Raw genomic sequence first — 17085 nt, 5'->3', positions numbered from 1 at the left:
ATATATATATATATATATATATATATATATAGAGATAGATATATATAGATATATAGATATATAGATATAGATAGATATAGATATATAGATATAGATAGATATAGATAGATATATATATATAGATATATATATATAGATATATAGATATATAATTAAATGTCTTTGCTGGGTTTTTATAATGAAACCAGACATTTTCCTGTACTTTAATCTCCACTGCAGACAGTCTTAACAAGTCTGCCTATTTTAACAGCAATGGAAATGTTTGGGGTCACGGCTGTGGGCCAGATCCTGGACTCTCATCCTAAAAGCATCACTCAAAATCCCCCCCATACACACACACTCCAACCTCCCTCTCATAACCCCTAATTGTCTAAAGCGTATAGTGTTTCTTTCTCTCAAACCTATTTCCGCACAAAGTGGGTGAATCAGAAGCTTCTTGAGCATGGACCAGATGTGCAGGTCGAAAAGTTCAGTTGAGATTAATCTTAGCTGTCACTGGTACTGTTAATGTTTAAAGGATTCACAGCAGAACAGCACTTCATGTCTGAAACTGGAAGAAAGCCAAACAATAACCAGACCGGGAATGTACTCTAATGTTACCAAAAATGGATTGGCATTTCTTTTGTATTTATGGTTAACTTCCAGTTTATCTTGTCAGTTTACTTCCTGTGTGTTTTCATGTGCAACATGTAAAACAAATAATAAATAACATTATTAAAAACAACAATGTGCATTACTTTCACGACTGTGTATCTTAGAACATGTACAAAGTAGATACAACAATTTAAAAAAAAAAAGCAGTACAGGTCAGAAACTGCAATTCAATTCAATTCAAAAATACTTTATTAATTCCAAAGGGAAATTATTTGTTGTTGTAACTTGTTATCCTCATTTCATTAAGAGATGTTGTAGATGCTGATGGCTGCAGACATGAAGGATCTCTTGTAAAGGTCCATCCCACAGTGGATCCTAAGAAACTGGCTGCAGATGCTGTCCGATACGTCCACCCAGACTCGGCTGGCCTCTCGGTTCCCCTCAGGCTGTAGGACCACCTGAATGCCAGGCAGAACTCCTCCCAGAGCGATGGCCACTCCTCCCAGCAGTCTGCCGAACTCCTTGTCGCTGCGGACAGACAACTGTAGGTGCTGAGGGACGATCCTGTCCTTCCACTGTCATGAGCTGTATTTCCTGCTAGTTCCAGGATCTCAGTGGTCAGGCACTCGAGTACAGCTGGCAGGTAGATGAGAATGCATCCACAGAACATCCTTTTCAACTCATTTGAGATTTAGGGCTGTAGTTGAGACATTATTTGAGCTTTTGAGATGTTAATCAGCTGCTGTTGGTTGTAGAAAACTGCCTTGTTGCCATGGTTACGCATCATAACAAATGTCCAAAACTAAAATTTCAGTAAAAATCCTTCCAGCTGCACAGCATCTGATACCAGAGGAAACAATCATCCAAAAAATGTGACTTACATCCAGAAAAAGAGGAATTAAAGTTTCCAAAAGCAAAATCTCAGAATGAAAGTAACAGAGCTGCTCCAACATGCAGCCACTTGAGCGGCGCAATTCTAGAACAATCTGGAGTTCATAAATCATAAAACATTGTCAGAAGGTAAATGTTCATCTTAGTTTAAGCTTTAAAGCACTTTCCCCCAGATTATGGTAAAAATGTTGTCCATTATTATGATTACATTTAAAGAAACGCAACAAATATTTTGTAAAGTATGTTCGTGTAAACACTGTGTTAGCATACATTGTGCTATTTCGGCCATACATCAAAATGTTCAAATTATTGAGGAAACTGCTGCTATGACTTCTGGTTTTGTAGCTTTTCTTCTTTTCAAAATGTTGAGTTTTATATACAAATATTTCCCTCATTGAAATACAATGGGACTTCTTCAGTTTTATCAAAACATTCTTTCAAAATCTGCTTCAGTGTACTAGCTCTATTTTTGTCTTCTTGAGTTGCTTTTAGTTTATAGCTATTGTTTTGCTTCTCTTAGCTTTTAGCAAGCCTTCTGCAACTTTAGCTTTTGGCTAAGATTCTGCTACTTGTATGTTTTAGTTATCTTTTGTGTACTTTTAGCTACCATTTTGCTACTTTTGGCATTTAACTCATGTTTATTTAGCTCATCATCCCTATTGCAGAGTGAAGAGGGGGAATTAGAAATAACGTCCGTCCATTCATCTGTTTGATCATGCAGGTTGTGAGCACAATAACTTGAAAAAAGTGAGGTACAGATGTTCATTTTGATATGTGGCTTTATCTAGGCATAGAAAAGCTTCCTTTCAAAAATTAGGTTGCTATGTCAAAATCCAGTTTTAGGAAACCCTACTTTCTAGTTTTTAAATTGCTTAAAAATATCCATTAATTTCCTCACATGACTGGGGTGGTCCTTGTGGTGGACGAAAGTTAATCTAGTATCACTGAGGCCACCATTGGCCACCCCCTGGTTGTGCTATTGCTCTTGGTCGTAGATAAAATAGTTCCCTCGATTTGCCAAGGTCCATCACACTGCGCTGCCTGGGACAAGCAAAGAAAAAAAAACTTTATTCTTATACACAGTGCAACTTCTACCCACTTGGATTTCTTGCACGGAAAATATGGTTTACTTGTATTCTCCCTTCAATTTCAATGCAGAAATGCATTCATCACAAAAACTACAAACATTCACTACCAGAGCAGTTGTCCTCCAATGGGGGGAGTTGGGGGTTTGACTCTACCAGCAGTTACATGCTGAAGTGTCTCTGGGCACGACACTGAACCCCTCACTGCCTCCGATGTGTGTCCCACCGGTGTATGAATGTGATAAAGTTCTCATTAGTCTACAGATTCAGGTTAGCTGTACAGAGATCTAGTAGAGTGCTGTGTGGATGGTTAAATGAGGGCACCGGTTGTATTGTAAAGAGCTTTGAGTATCTTGACTAGATAGAAAGGCACTATATATAAGTACAGTCCATTTGCAATTTACCATATAAGGAATCTTATTTTTGCACAAGTTCAGAAAGCTGTCTGTACTGCAGAGTGCAGCTCTTGCAGACCTTCAGTGAAATTTTGGCACAGCCTACCAACTCATTATGCTGCCCATAGAGCTCCCTGAAGGGTTGTGCACCCTGTGCCCACTCATGCCTGCTTTCGGTCTACATTTATTTACTTGTTTTCAAGAGCTGGGGCTTTCCTGACAGTAAATATTGCAAAAACATATAAATATCATTAAAGCTGTTTTGTAGTGTAATTTACAAGGTGACACGGTGACAAATATTTTTAACAAGTTAGTGATGAAGTAATTTTACTTAATGAGTAAATTGTTAATAATCTCTTTTCTCATATGGGCTCAAATAATAATACTAATAACTGCTTCTTGGTGTTATCTGAAAGCCATAAGTAATCAACTCTGTTTTTAAACTTTTATTTAAAATGTACCTCATGTACCTTTTCTAATAATATGAAAGCGTCTGAATTGGTTTTTAATAATAAAAGTAGCAATCGTTAAAGCAATGCATATTACCCTCTGTCTTGTACGGTAACATTTTGATCAAATTTCTCATGTGATGGTTATGCTCAAAGTATGTGTTAGGGATGAGTTTTATCACAACCAATGTTAGCTCAGTACCAGTAAAAAAATCACTGATTTATGACCATGTTTGCGTTCGTGAAGATTGATTAGCTGTGGTGAGCATCTTAAATTAGGCTGAGCCTGTATGAATATCTTTGACCTGGTATGGTTTAGGGAAAAAAAACAGTTAACGCAAATTTAAACACCCAATTATTGTTTTTTTTTTTATTGTATGATGTTTAATCTTTCTAAGAATGTGGGAAAAAACTATTCAAATTCATCAATAAATGCCTAATTGTGATGTCCATAATAAGTGTATGTAAACCTTTGACCAAAACCTAATAGTTTAGATCAAAAGCAATTATCCGTCTATTTTGTAAAGTTCTGACCGTACTGAGACTTGTGCCTTATTGCTGCTTTACTTTCATATTTTCCTTCTTTACTTTCACAATTTTCTATTCTATGCGCCTCTTTTTGTTCGATGTGTTTTCATCTGAACATGATCTATAAATAGTCATTCATTACCAGGTAAGCCACACAAAGTTCTCGTCCATGTTCACGATTGATTCTTGATGACCACAGCATCCTAAACTTTTGAAGAACAAGTAATCAAGACCACTGATGCAGTACTGTACATCTGAGAGCAAATGAGCACTGTAATCACAAAATATGAAATGAGACCAGGATTTTTTTTTTTACACTTAAAGCTTGCATATGAATGCCATTTCATTTTCAATATATGCATTATATGTTTATCATTAACAACAGATTTATGGTTGTCACTTTGAAACCTTTGAATGTTTGGTTTATTTTATGTTTTTTAACAGTTAATATTGAAGGCTTATTAACTGTACAAAAAAGGAGACAGAACAATGGGGACTTGAGTTAATTATAGATAAGATAAATTGAACTGACAAGCTGAATTACATCCTTCAGGAAGTGGGTTCAGAGTATATTAAGTGAACAGGATGGGTCGTGGTATCGGTAATGTTATCAATTACAGGTTCAGGAGAGTTGACGTCTCTCTGATGAAGCTCAAGAAATTCTGATTCAGAGACCAGTCAACATTTGAGATAGAAGGTTAATAAAGTTTTAACTGGAAAAAAAAAAAGAATGTAAAAACAGAGTTTTAGTACAGACGAACCATAACATTTTGTATTTATATATATATATATATATATATATTGAACAAAAATATAAACACAACACTTTGGGTTTTGCTCACATTTTTCATGAGCTGAACTCAAAGATCTGTGAATATGTGTTAGAGAGCACTTCTCCTTTGCCAAGATAATTCATCCACCTCACAGGTGTGGCATATGAAGATGCTGATTATACAGCACGATTATTACACAGCTGTGCCTTAGGCTGACCACAATAAAAGGCCGCTCTAAAACCTGCAGTTTTATCTCGCAGCACAATGCCACAGATGTTGCAAGCTTTGAGGAAGCATGCCACTGGCATGTTGACTGCAGGAAGGTCATCCAGAGCAGATGCCCATGAATTAAATGTTCATTTTTCTACCATAAGCCATCTCCAAAGGTGTTTCAGATAATTTGGCATTACATCCAATCGGTCTCATCTCACAACCTCAGACCAAGTGTAACCACACCAGTCCAGGACCTTCAAATACAGTTTTTTCACCTCCAAGATGATCAGAGGCCAGCCACCTGGACAGCTGCTGCAACCATGGGTTTGCATAACCAAATAATTTCTGCACAAACTGTCAGAAACATCTCAGGGGAGCTCGTCTGCATGGCTGTCGTCCTCCCTGGATCTCCACCTGACTGCAGTTTGTCATCGTAACTGACTTGAGTGCTCACATTCGATGGTGTATGCCATATTGGAAAGGTGCATGGATGGCATTGTGTGGGTTAGCAGTTTGCTGATGTCAACATTGTGAATCGAGTCATCCATGGTGGCAGTGGGGTTATGGTATGGACAGACATATGCTATCGACATCAAAAACAGATGCATTTTATTGAAGGTATTTTGAATGATCAGAGATACTGTAACAAGAACCTGAGGCCCCATTGTTGTCCACGACCATCCCCTCATGCTGCAACATAATTCACGGCCCCATGCAGCAATACAGTAAAAGTAAACTGCACATTTTGGAGTGACTTTTTATCGTGGTCAGCCTAAAGCAACCCTGTGCAATAATCATGCTGTCTAATCAGTACCTGTGAGGTGTATAGGTTATCTCGGCAAAGGAGAAGTGCTCACTAATAGACTTGCACAAATGTGTTAATGTTTGAGAGGAAAGGCCTGTTGTGTACATAGAAAAAGTTTTACATCGTTGAGTTCAGATCATGAAAAATGTAGCAAAATCAAAAGTGTTGCTTTATATTTTTGTTCAGTGTATACGTTCAGCTCTTGATCTACTTTGAGGCACTGCCTGTATGTAATGGTTGTACACTAAAAATACACATTTCTTTCATATCATGTATTAACACCAAAATATGATTTAAAAATGAGTATTTATATAATTTGTCTTAGAAGTCAGTGTTGATAGCTTGAGTGGGTGGTTTGGGCAACTGTCCACCAGTATCTGAAATTTTGGTTGCAAGATATTTTTAGTTTTTTCTTTTTTTACTTTCTTGCCTCTTTGAAACTTTTTCAAAACATTTTGATGGTTTTTCCATCTTAGGACTTGGTCAGTCGAGCTGAGGATAGTGTGTTGAACAGCAACCTCATTAAAAAGTCTGTTTTGATTTAAATCCCAACTTTTTGACAAATGGCATTCACACAAGTCTGACCTGATTACTCAGATGGTCTGAAAGTCTTAATTTGAAAGTCTATTTTAATAAATTAAAAATTAAAAAACGAAAAGTGGTAAAGATACCAATTTATTTAGTATGTATCACAAGTCTCATGGTTACCATATTTATTTTTATTTACATGAATGGTCAAATGTTTGGAGTCAGTGAATTCTATTCCTCCAATATATATTAGAGCATCGCCCAAAATAAAAACTGAAATTGCCAGTCTTCACCTGCATTTAATAGTTACATGTTGCGCTCACCCTAATTCAAACTTCAATGTGATAAAACTCCATACATATTGTCTTGTACTCCAAGTCCAATTTTTTGTCTATTTTTTTTTAAATTTCATCAGTACAGTTATTTATAGAACGTTGCAGATGAGTTTGTTTTTATGTCACTCGGCTGTGTACAAAAATGGTGTGGTGTTTCTAAAGTTACACAGTCAAAAATTAACAGCAATGCTTTGATTCTGTAGTGAACCTGATCTGACCTCAAATCTGATCAGATGAACAGAGACTGTTATTTCATTGATCTGCATCCAGAAATACAGTTTGAGCCATCTGGTGACTTTCTTTCTTGAATTAATCAAGCAGAAAAGACAATTCTCTATGATCATTACTATTTTACAAATGTTTGATAATCAAATTGTGTTAGTTCACTCAATGTTTACAGGTTGAAGAAAACTACTCATTTTTATTTTACATAAACAGTAAGTAATGATTTTTATTCCTCATTCAAAGAAGAAATCAGGTTAATATGCATTTCTTGATTTTCTGTCTTCAATGAGCCAAGTTTGTAAGTATGTTAAAGGTCGGTTCTCGGTCAACTAAAATGTTTACTGAGAAGAAATGTCATGTTTAAACTTTTTCAGAAGATAATAAGAGGGAGACTCCACGAAGTCTGGTTTTCTGCAATAATCTCTCTGTCTGTTGTTGAACAATCTCATTCTCTGACCTCGAATTTGATAACATCTTACATCACAAACCACACCTCTTTCTGGTCAATCCACGAATCAGAAAGCTCTAAATTGACCCGGAAGTCAACTCATTTAAAATGTGGCAACTTCCCGGTTCTTGTTACAGAGTGCTGAAGGTTCTGATGCTGCAGAGCTCTGAGAGTTCCACACAGAGTGAAAGGAGATGAAAGGAGTTCAGAGTTCTTGGATGCAAACACGTTCAGGATGATCCAGAGACGTTTTGGGATTATAACTTCTGTTTGAACAACCTTGTACGACTCTCGAAGGATTTCAGCTGCTCTCAACGGAGACGCTGAAAGAGTCTGAAGGATTCTATACCGAGCTGATTTATCATCAATCAGGTAACGATTTACTTCGACCAAGTGTACCGTCGCAAGCTGAGATCTGAAGGAGCGTGCACGTTTCTGGTCAAACAGATTAATTCCCTCACAAATCTCTCTGTAAGATAAATCTCCATTTCCATCTTAAACTCTCCTTTCTCCTAAAATCAGTACAGATATTTTAGAAATATCTGAAGCTAAGTCCTCAATCACCGCTGTGTGATTGATGTCCATTTTCTGTGAAACTTGTCTGTTATTATTTTCATATTTTGCCAAATTAATGTAAATGTTTGATGTTAAACTTTGATTCTGAAAATAAATGACCGCATTCATTTTGATGGGTCAAAGATAAATAACGTCTCTCGTTACATTTCTGTTAAAATTCAATGCACGACATTTACACAGTCAGAAAGATGAGGAACTCGTGAAAAAGTATGAATATATATCCCTATATGACATACTACAATTCCCTTTCATAATTAAAAAAATACTTTTTTTCAAAGTCGCATTTTCACCATGTTATTCATACATTTATTAAAAGAAACTTACAAAAAACTTAACTTCCAAGTTAAATGTTTAGTTAGCAAGCTAAACATTTAGCTCTACATTGTTTAGTTTGCAAACTAAATGTTTATGTCCAAGATAAATGTTTAACTTACAAACAAAATATTTAACTTGCAAGTTAAACATTTAGTTAGTAAACTAAATATTTAGGTGTAACTTCAGTAGTTAATTTCCAAGCTAAATATTTATTTTCAAAACTAAACATTTAATTTCCAAACTAAATATTCAATTTGCTAATTAAATATTTAGCTTGGACCTAAATATTCAATTTGCTAATTAAATATTTAGCTTGGACCTAAATATGTATTTTCCAAGCTAACCATTTAATTTCTAAAATAAATATTTAATTTGCTAACTAAATATTTACCTCTGACCGAAATATTTAGCTTGCTAGTTACATATTTAACTTGCAAGTTAAATATTTATCTCAAACATAAATAGTTAGCTAACATGCAAATTCCTTGACAAAAAGTGGAAGTGGACTATCAAAATAAAAGCCAAACCTCTACATATACACCTTTTGCCAAACTGCCAAAAAACACCAAACGTAGAAGAAGAAGAAGATTTGCAGCTGGCCAGACTAAATTGCTTCAGTGTTCTCCTATGTGCTGTATGTTATTGTCATTATTTTACTCTGGACATGGCAAACGAGTTAGCAGAGAACATTGGCGGTTTGGCAAGTGGTGCATATATAGAGGTTTGCCTTTTATTTTGATAGTACACTTCTGCTTTTCATTAAATAATTTACATATTAGCTAAATATTTAGTTTTAAGCTAAATATTTAGTTAGCAAATTAAATATTTAGTTTAGGAATTAAATGCTTAGCTTAGAAATTAAATGTTTAGTTTGGGAATTATTTAGCTTGCACAATAAATATTTAGTTTGGAAATTAGATGTTTGGTTTTGAAAATAAATATTTAATTTGCAAGTTAAATATTTTGTTTGTAAATTTAACATTTAGCTTGGACATAAAATTTTAGTTTGCAAACTAAATATTTAGTGTGGAACTAAATATTTAGCTTGCTAACTAAATATTTAACTTGCAAGTTAAGTACTTAATTTGTAAACTAAATATTTAGCTTGTAAATTAAATATTTAGTTTGGAACTATGATGTTTATAAATGTATGAATAACAGTGAAAATACGACTGAAAAAAAAACCTTTTATTCTTATGAAAAGCTAAATAAACCAAAATATTGCTGTTAATATTTGACTGTGTAACTTTACAAATGTCACCCCATATAAAATGCATTATGAGGCAAAGTAAAAGTAATCTAGCAGTAAAGATGGTGTAGTCTTTGTAAGTTGCATTTTATTCACGTCCTTAGCTGTTATTAAATATGAAACAAGAGAAGTAATCAACCAGCTGCCCCCAAAAAACCTCACAGCACATTTGTGCATCGTTTTTCCTGTGGTCAGTTACAAAGTTTGCCACAAACCGTCTTCAGTTGATCTTCTTATTCTTCTCACTGTTTTCCAGTATTGGCTTCATGAAACACAGAGATTCAGGTTGCCAAATGCTGTTTTAGAGGACGTTTGCATCTGTTTGTCAGTGAATGGTTAAACATCTTTCTTTTAAAAGCTAAAAGAACAAAACTTTTCACAGATGAATTCCTCTGAAAATATGACTAATAGAATCTGATTTGTTTTTATTTGTTGTGCTGCAGTGTTAAAAAAAAAACATAGATTGTGCGTGGAAAAAAAGATAATTTGGAAAAAAATATGTAAAAATACATATCGCAACATATTAGAAGTTTAAATTTGAGTGTGTATATTCAAATTGGTAAAGGTTTTGAAAGATTGAATTAATCGATTGATCTTAAGAAACAAGACTTTGACCCATTTTAATACCCAAGTTGTAAGCACTCAAGATGATTTGAGGATCAAGGATTCAGGGTTCTTTATTGTCATTCACATCACATGTGGTACATGAAGTGGAACAAAACTGTCTACACAGGATCCCAGTTATATCCAGCAATAGCAAAAAATATAAAGTATAAAAAGAAACTGTAAATAAGGACCTAAAATATCAACTAAGATATACGCTAAACGAACGCCCAACTAAAACATCTAAGATATATGCTATCACTAATAGTGCAAAACAATACACCGAACAACAGGCACAGATGTACAAATATGTAAAAATGCCTTCAGTATTTATTAGTAAATAATGTTAGCAAGCCGAAAAACTGTAAATGGCAACCACTGAAAGTCTCAACTCTCTTTTCCATAATGCTTCTTCACTTTCCCTCAGCTCTTCTCCCTCTTTTCACCGTCTGTCTGTGAACACACAAACACCCAGCCAGAGGATCGCAGCTTAGCATTTCAGAACACAAACATATGAAATGGTGTGATAAGGTACCAAAAACCAGAGCCTGGGGTTTATTTATAATTTTTTTTTTTTGCCGTGGTCAGAATCCCAGCTTAGCTGAGGTTTTTACACAACAGTGATGCATTGCTACTGAGTCTGTGTTTATAATTCCTCACACTGTGTAATGGGCCTAAATGAAGACCAGCACCGAGTACTGAAATCTTCACCACAGCTGCTCTATCAAAAAAGGACCGAATGGGGAAAAATAGCAAGGAAAAAAATTGCCTGACAAATTTTTTTCACAGCAAGGCCACATACCGTTTCCACCAAGGTGACAGTGATCTATGTCTCCTGTTTGTTTTTCTCCCTCTGTCCTTTAATCTCAGACTGTATAGATGGAATCCATCAGTTCAAGGAATGATAGGACCCACCCTGAAGTGCTTTATCAAGGACGTTCTACAAGGATTTTGATAAGCCATCAAGCTCTGTGTTTGCTTGCTGTTAAAATGTTATGCATTGGAAAAATGTCCATTACTGGGTTTATCAGTATATTCAATGTCAGTTTCCTTAAATGCCAATAGTAAATGTATTTAAAAAAATTGAAAGCCCTGTTTTATTTTCTGAATTAAACTAGCAAAAGTTTTATATTTATAAACCAGGTCAAATTAAAAGAAACCAGAGACATTTTAGGGCTTTTATAGTTATTCTTTTCATGTTCCTATGAAGACTATTCAGATGCAGATGAAACGCCTCAGTCTGTGGGATTATCAAAAGTGTATATTTTATTTTTATTTTAACAAACATTTAAAAATGTGTGTTTTGCTATTACACTTTGTCACATCAGCTGACATTCTACAAAATTGTATTGGTGTTTTTCCACAGTTATTTCACAGGTGTGTAAAAACTTTTGAAATGGAATTATCTTGAAATCAGGCACTTTACAAGTGACAGTAAATCAGTGTTGCTCGTGTTGTGAAAGTCAGGTGCTATTTTTAAATACAGCAGTATTTTTTTTTTATCTAATGCAGGTGAAATCACATGTCAGCAGATCTTGTATGTTCTTTACTTATTTTTAGAAATATTTTTGTGGCTAAATCCAATTTTAAACTATCTTTAGCGTCTCTTTAAGCATGGCATTCCACAGAGTTCTATTCTTGGCTCTTTTTAGTTCATTTTCCCTATTAAAAAAACTACACTGGTACCTGTCATCACTGCTTCATTCATAATATTCAGCTTTTTCATTACTATTAAACCTAACAATTTTCCTAAATATATGTCCTGTAAAAGTATTTGAAATGTACAAAATACTATTTAGGGCAGCATGGTGGCACAGTTGGTAGAGCTGTTGCCTCTCAGCGAGAAGGTCGCCGGATCAAATTCTGATCGGGGGCCTTTCTGGTTGAAGTTTGCATGTTCTTTCCGTGCATGCATGTTTTTTATCTGGGTACTCCGGTTTCTTCCCACAGACCAAAAACATGCATGTTAGACTGATTGGTAACTCTAAATTGTCCCTAGATGTGAGTGAGAGAGTGAATGGTTGTTTGTCTTGTTTGTATCTATTTGTCCCTGTGATGGACTGGAGACCTGGGTGTCCGCCGCCTCTCACACAGTGACTGCTGGATATGAGCACCAGTGACCCCCACAACACAAAATGGATGTATGGAAAATACTATTGAATACTTTTATCCATTTCTAAACTTTTCAGCTGTATGGCACCACCATAGACGCATGGACGAAGTAGACTGATCAAGCATTAATGTATCTCCATAAATCAAGAATGGAAACTATAAAAGTGACAGAGCCTTTGCATTTGTCACCCCATACACTCTGGAACTCCCTTCCAACAGCATTCTGTGAATTCATTGGGTTTATTTGAGGAACAGCTCAAGACTCATCTTTTCAGTCTAGCATTTACGTAGCATTTGATTGTATTATAGCTGAATATATTGCTTTCAGTTTTGTTGTAACTTTATGTGATTTTGCTCTGAAGAATTTTGTGAATTATATCTTGAAAGATGCTACGTGTAATTACAATTCACTTTCTTACTGACTCGCATTGTAGAATGAAGCTGTTCAGCCTCAGAGCTCTGTACCCTTTTTGTTTTTCTAAATTTACAAGCCTCTTTAAAAACATCAAGATAGCTACAAACCTTTTTCACCATTCACACATGTGTTCAACCACCCACTGACTCCCAATCAGACACACCAAGTGTTATATTCATAAGAACAAAATCCAGTGCTTCCTGTCTCATTTATGCCCTTCCTATCTGGTATGCTCCTTCGATTACCACCAATTATCGCCCTAAACACACAAAAAAAATGAATGCCAAAATGCCACTGTCATTGGTCTCCCCATTGAATGCAACACTCTTGGGCCCCAGCGTGCAATTCCTGTATTGATTTTCAGAAGGCGACGCTGTTGATCCATGAAAGCAACATGGTGGCATATATTACAGCCATTTGAGCCAATTAGAGTGATGTATGTCTCGGCAGCCGGCAGTGCCATAGTCGACGACACACTTGAACGGAGACGCCCTCCGTCATATTTTAGAGTAATTAGAAAAAACATCACAGACTGGAGAAGGGGAGGCAGGGTGGGTTAAATGTGTAATTTCTGGCACATCATGACACTGCTGCAAAGTTATTCATCCCACATAAACACCCACAGAGAAAGACAACAAACAGTAAGCACAGTTTAATGTTGATTTATGATACATATTTTTTCCTTAATACCTCACATCATTTATCTTCATTTCATGAGTAGATACATCTTATTCGCAGATGATTTACCTGACGATGTTGGTAAAGGCGCAGATTCTTCGTGAATAAAGCACCAGAATTTATGACGCACCTTCGATGGTTGCTCTGGGTCACTTGCAGGCCCCTTGGAGTTACAGCAAAAAACTGAAAGGAGCTTAACTCAAGCAGCCAAGCTTGGGAGTCCTATTTCAGAAAGAACTGGGATGGTGAGAGTCGTGTGGGAAAGAAAATGTGTTTGTGGGTCGAGCACAGGAACCTTATTTTTCTCTTCACTGCTCCCATGGATGTGATCATTTGTGCCAACCTAAATCTTCCCCTACAGAGTCATAAATAAACAGCAAAGTGTTGCTACAGCTCTGTATATGTTTGTAAAGCGTTGTGTGTACACATCTGTACAGATCATACATGGGACTGAAGATTACAGTGTCCAATGTAACTTCTTCCTAGTTGCTTTTCTAACTCTTATCCTGTTCCTTCCTGCTTGGATGGTTGTACTTATAGTCTTTTTATCACCTACTCCTGAAAGGCAAAGGTGAACAATTTTTTTGTCTGTGTTTGTGCATGAGTGCTAGTGTGCATGTCTGTTAGCAGAACACTCAATTCAAAATGGTTGCCACCGCCAAATGACCCTAGAAACAAGAAAAATTTTCAAGTGTTGACAAAATGTTGTGTGGCTGAAGCCGAGACATTTGCTGGAGTAAACCCTGGTTGTCTGTTAGCAAAATATCACATGAAGCACAGGAATGGTAAATGGACTGTAGCACCTTTCCATCTTATCAAGATACTCAAAGTGCTTTACACTACAATATGTGCCCTCATATACCCATTCATACACCACTCTACTAGATCATAGACTAATCAGTGCTTTATCACATTCATACACTGATGGGACACACATCGGAGGCAATGAGGGGTTCAGTGTCTTGCCCAGGGACACTTGGGCATGTGACTACTGGTAGAATCGAACCCCCAACTCTTGCATTGGAGGACGACTGATCTAACCACTCAGCCACAGCCGCCCCAGGACAGATTTTATTGAGACTTTCAGAAAATAAACCTTTGCTGTACTTTTGGAGTCAATCCAATTTAAGATGGCCACCACAGCTACACATAGCCAACAATAAACATAGGCTATAACTCTGTTAACTTTACATACATATGACATCTGATGTTATTGCAGGAGATTGCTCAAAGTTATTTTAAGGTTTGACCAAAACAATTATAACTCCTTCATTTCTCAACAAAACATGCTCTTGGTCTACAGCTCTGGCACATTCCACCAAAGAGTTGTAGACCTTCGCTTTTAAATTGGCTTTCTTGTCTAAAAGCATGCTAGTGTTTTTATTTGACCTCTCAGCAAGAAGGTTGCTGGATAAATTCCCGGTCGGGGGGCCTTTATGGGTAGAGTTTCCATGTCCTCTCTGTGCATGCGTGGGTTTTCTCCGGATACTCGAGTTTCCTCCAACAGACCAAAAAACATGCTTGTTAGGCTGATTAGTAACTCAAAATTGTCCCTAGGTGTGAGTGAGAGAGTGAATGGCTGTTTGTCTCTGTGTCTCTGTGATGGACTGGAGACCAGTCCAGGGTGTTCCCCATCTCTATCACAATGACTCTTAGATATGAGCACCAGTGACCCCTGCAACCTGAAAAGGAAGAAGTGGATGGATGGATGGATGGATGGATGGATGGATGGATGACATTTTTCCTTGTCACTTTTGTTTTGGTGGCAGAGCCAACATTAGAACTCATGTGAACTGGTCTGAATCATTTGACCTTTTGTATTTCAGTTATTTAGGTGTTTTGATAAATTTGTAGTGCTTGGAATGGGAATAAAAAATGGAACAGACACATAGATTTCTATCCAACAAGCAACTATGTTTGGTCAAATATTTTTGCAGAAAAGAAGAAAAATAAACTTGTTAATGGGAAATAATAAAACAATGCGTCAGTGAACTTTTATTAAGATTTGATTGCTTGGTGATACATCTCCATTGCTTTTTCTGCCTATCTTTAGTTGCAAACATGGATCCAGAGGGAAAATAAACGGAAACATAAAGTCCGCAAACATAGTGTAACCAGAAACAATCCCTACGGCAGATGTAGTCTCTGTGTTTGCTCTGGATGACAAATTGAATTTGAACAGTGTCCTCTGCTCTGATGGAACAACTGTGTTCTGTTGTACTTGTTTACATCGGCAAGCACTGTATCTGCTTCAGTTTGTTTATATGGATCGGGGCTATAGTGGTTCTGTTTTCAGAGGGTTCAGATCAAATCTCTTGATACTAAACTGTTCACATAAAGGACCCTGTTTGTGCTGCTAAAGTCCATTACAACCATAGAAAACGTGTCCCTAAAAGAGAAAAGCACTCATACCTCACAGCGAGTTCCTGTCAGTTTGGTGTGAGTGGAATATTTTGCTGCATGTACCTCACTGACTGTATATAATTTTCATGTTGATATAGGTTCATTTAAAAGTAAATGAAACCATTATTGACATGGGTCCTTGCCATTTTACTTTTTGTTTCTTTAGGCTCTTTGAAATCTAGACAGATCCTGCTTTTCTCAACACGAAACACCAAAGGGGGTGGTTTAATCATTGGTAATTGAAGACCCTGCTGCTGGTAAATGAGCCTTAATCTGACAGACATCGTGTGTGCCATTAACACTGCAGGCTTAAGCATCTGGATGGCACTTTTAATACGATGCAGATAGAAGGAGGATTTATGGAACTGTCGGTGGCTTTGCCGTAGTGTTGGAAGGCCAGGCCACTTCAGAGTTTCACTTGTTTTGGGTATTTTTAACTCACGTCTTAAAGCTTTGCATAATCACAGCGTTAAAGTGGTGCAGGTTATATTTGACCAGCTTTATTTTATTAAACACAAAACGGAAAAGTGGCATTTTGTATAAAGAAAATCAATTTTTTTTGTTTTTTACTATTTCTATCCATGGCAGATAAGATGGCATGTTCATTGATTTAAATCAGAAAATCCATTTAAAATCTAAATTAGCACATTATTAACCTTTTCCCATTTTGTATTTAAGTTGAAACTTTTTGTTTTATTTGACTGATGAACTGTATTTCTGTCTGTATCTAATTTTGCAGTGGACAAATGGAATAAAAAGCACTCCAAAATGGATAAGCATATAATAAAAAAATAAATAAAGAGATTGTTTAAACAATGTTTTTATTGCATTTATTTTAAATAATTTGGAAAAAATATAAGTCTGTCATATCTGCTTGGGAATAAAATAACCTTAAACAAAAACTTCTGGAGATTGCTTAAGTCCAAAATAAAAGATGTAAGTATATAACATTATACTCAGTATTTGTATTTGATCCAAACTGAATACTTATTCATCATACAAATGTACACAGAAACACAGAGGCTCCTTGAGTCGACTTTGCTGCTGCCTTGTAGTTGGAATCTGGCAGGTAATTCTAACTTTATGCATGTTTGTGAATCATGATTTGCAGAATCAATTGCGCATTAAATACAATTTAAAACATCAATTTATCAAGCTAAATTAAGAATATACATAAATGTTTTCTTCATATCAGAAAATATTGAGCGTATTGCTCCATTATCCATTAAAATAATGCAGCACTTTTTATCTGCCATGAAACAAACGATATATATATATATATATATATAAAGCTATTCAAAGGAAATCTTATTCATTCTCTCTGTGACTTCTTCAGACTCTGGCATGATATAGGTTGTGACCTATGTGGATTAGTAGTTTCTGAGCTGGCTGGAGTACAGATTAAGATAGACTCTGTATGATGACCTATCCTCCTAATGCTAATTGGTTAACCCTGTAATCCAGC

Source organism: Nematolebias whitei, chromosome 12, assembly GCF_014905685.2.
Source record: "Nematolebias whitei isolate Nwh7 chromosome 12, NemWhi1, whole genome shotgun sequence".
NCBI classification, from domain to species: Eukaryota; Metazoa; Chordata; class Actinopteri; order Cyprinodontiformes; family Rivulidae; genus Nematolebias; species Nematolebias whitei.
This window is presented reverse-complemented; position numbering follows the sequence as displayed.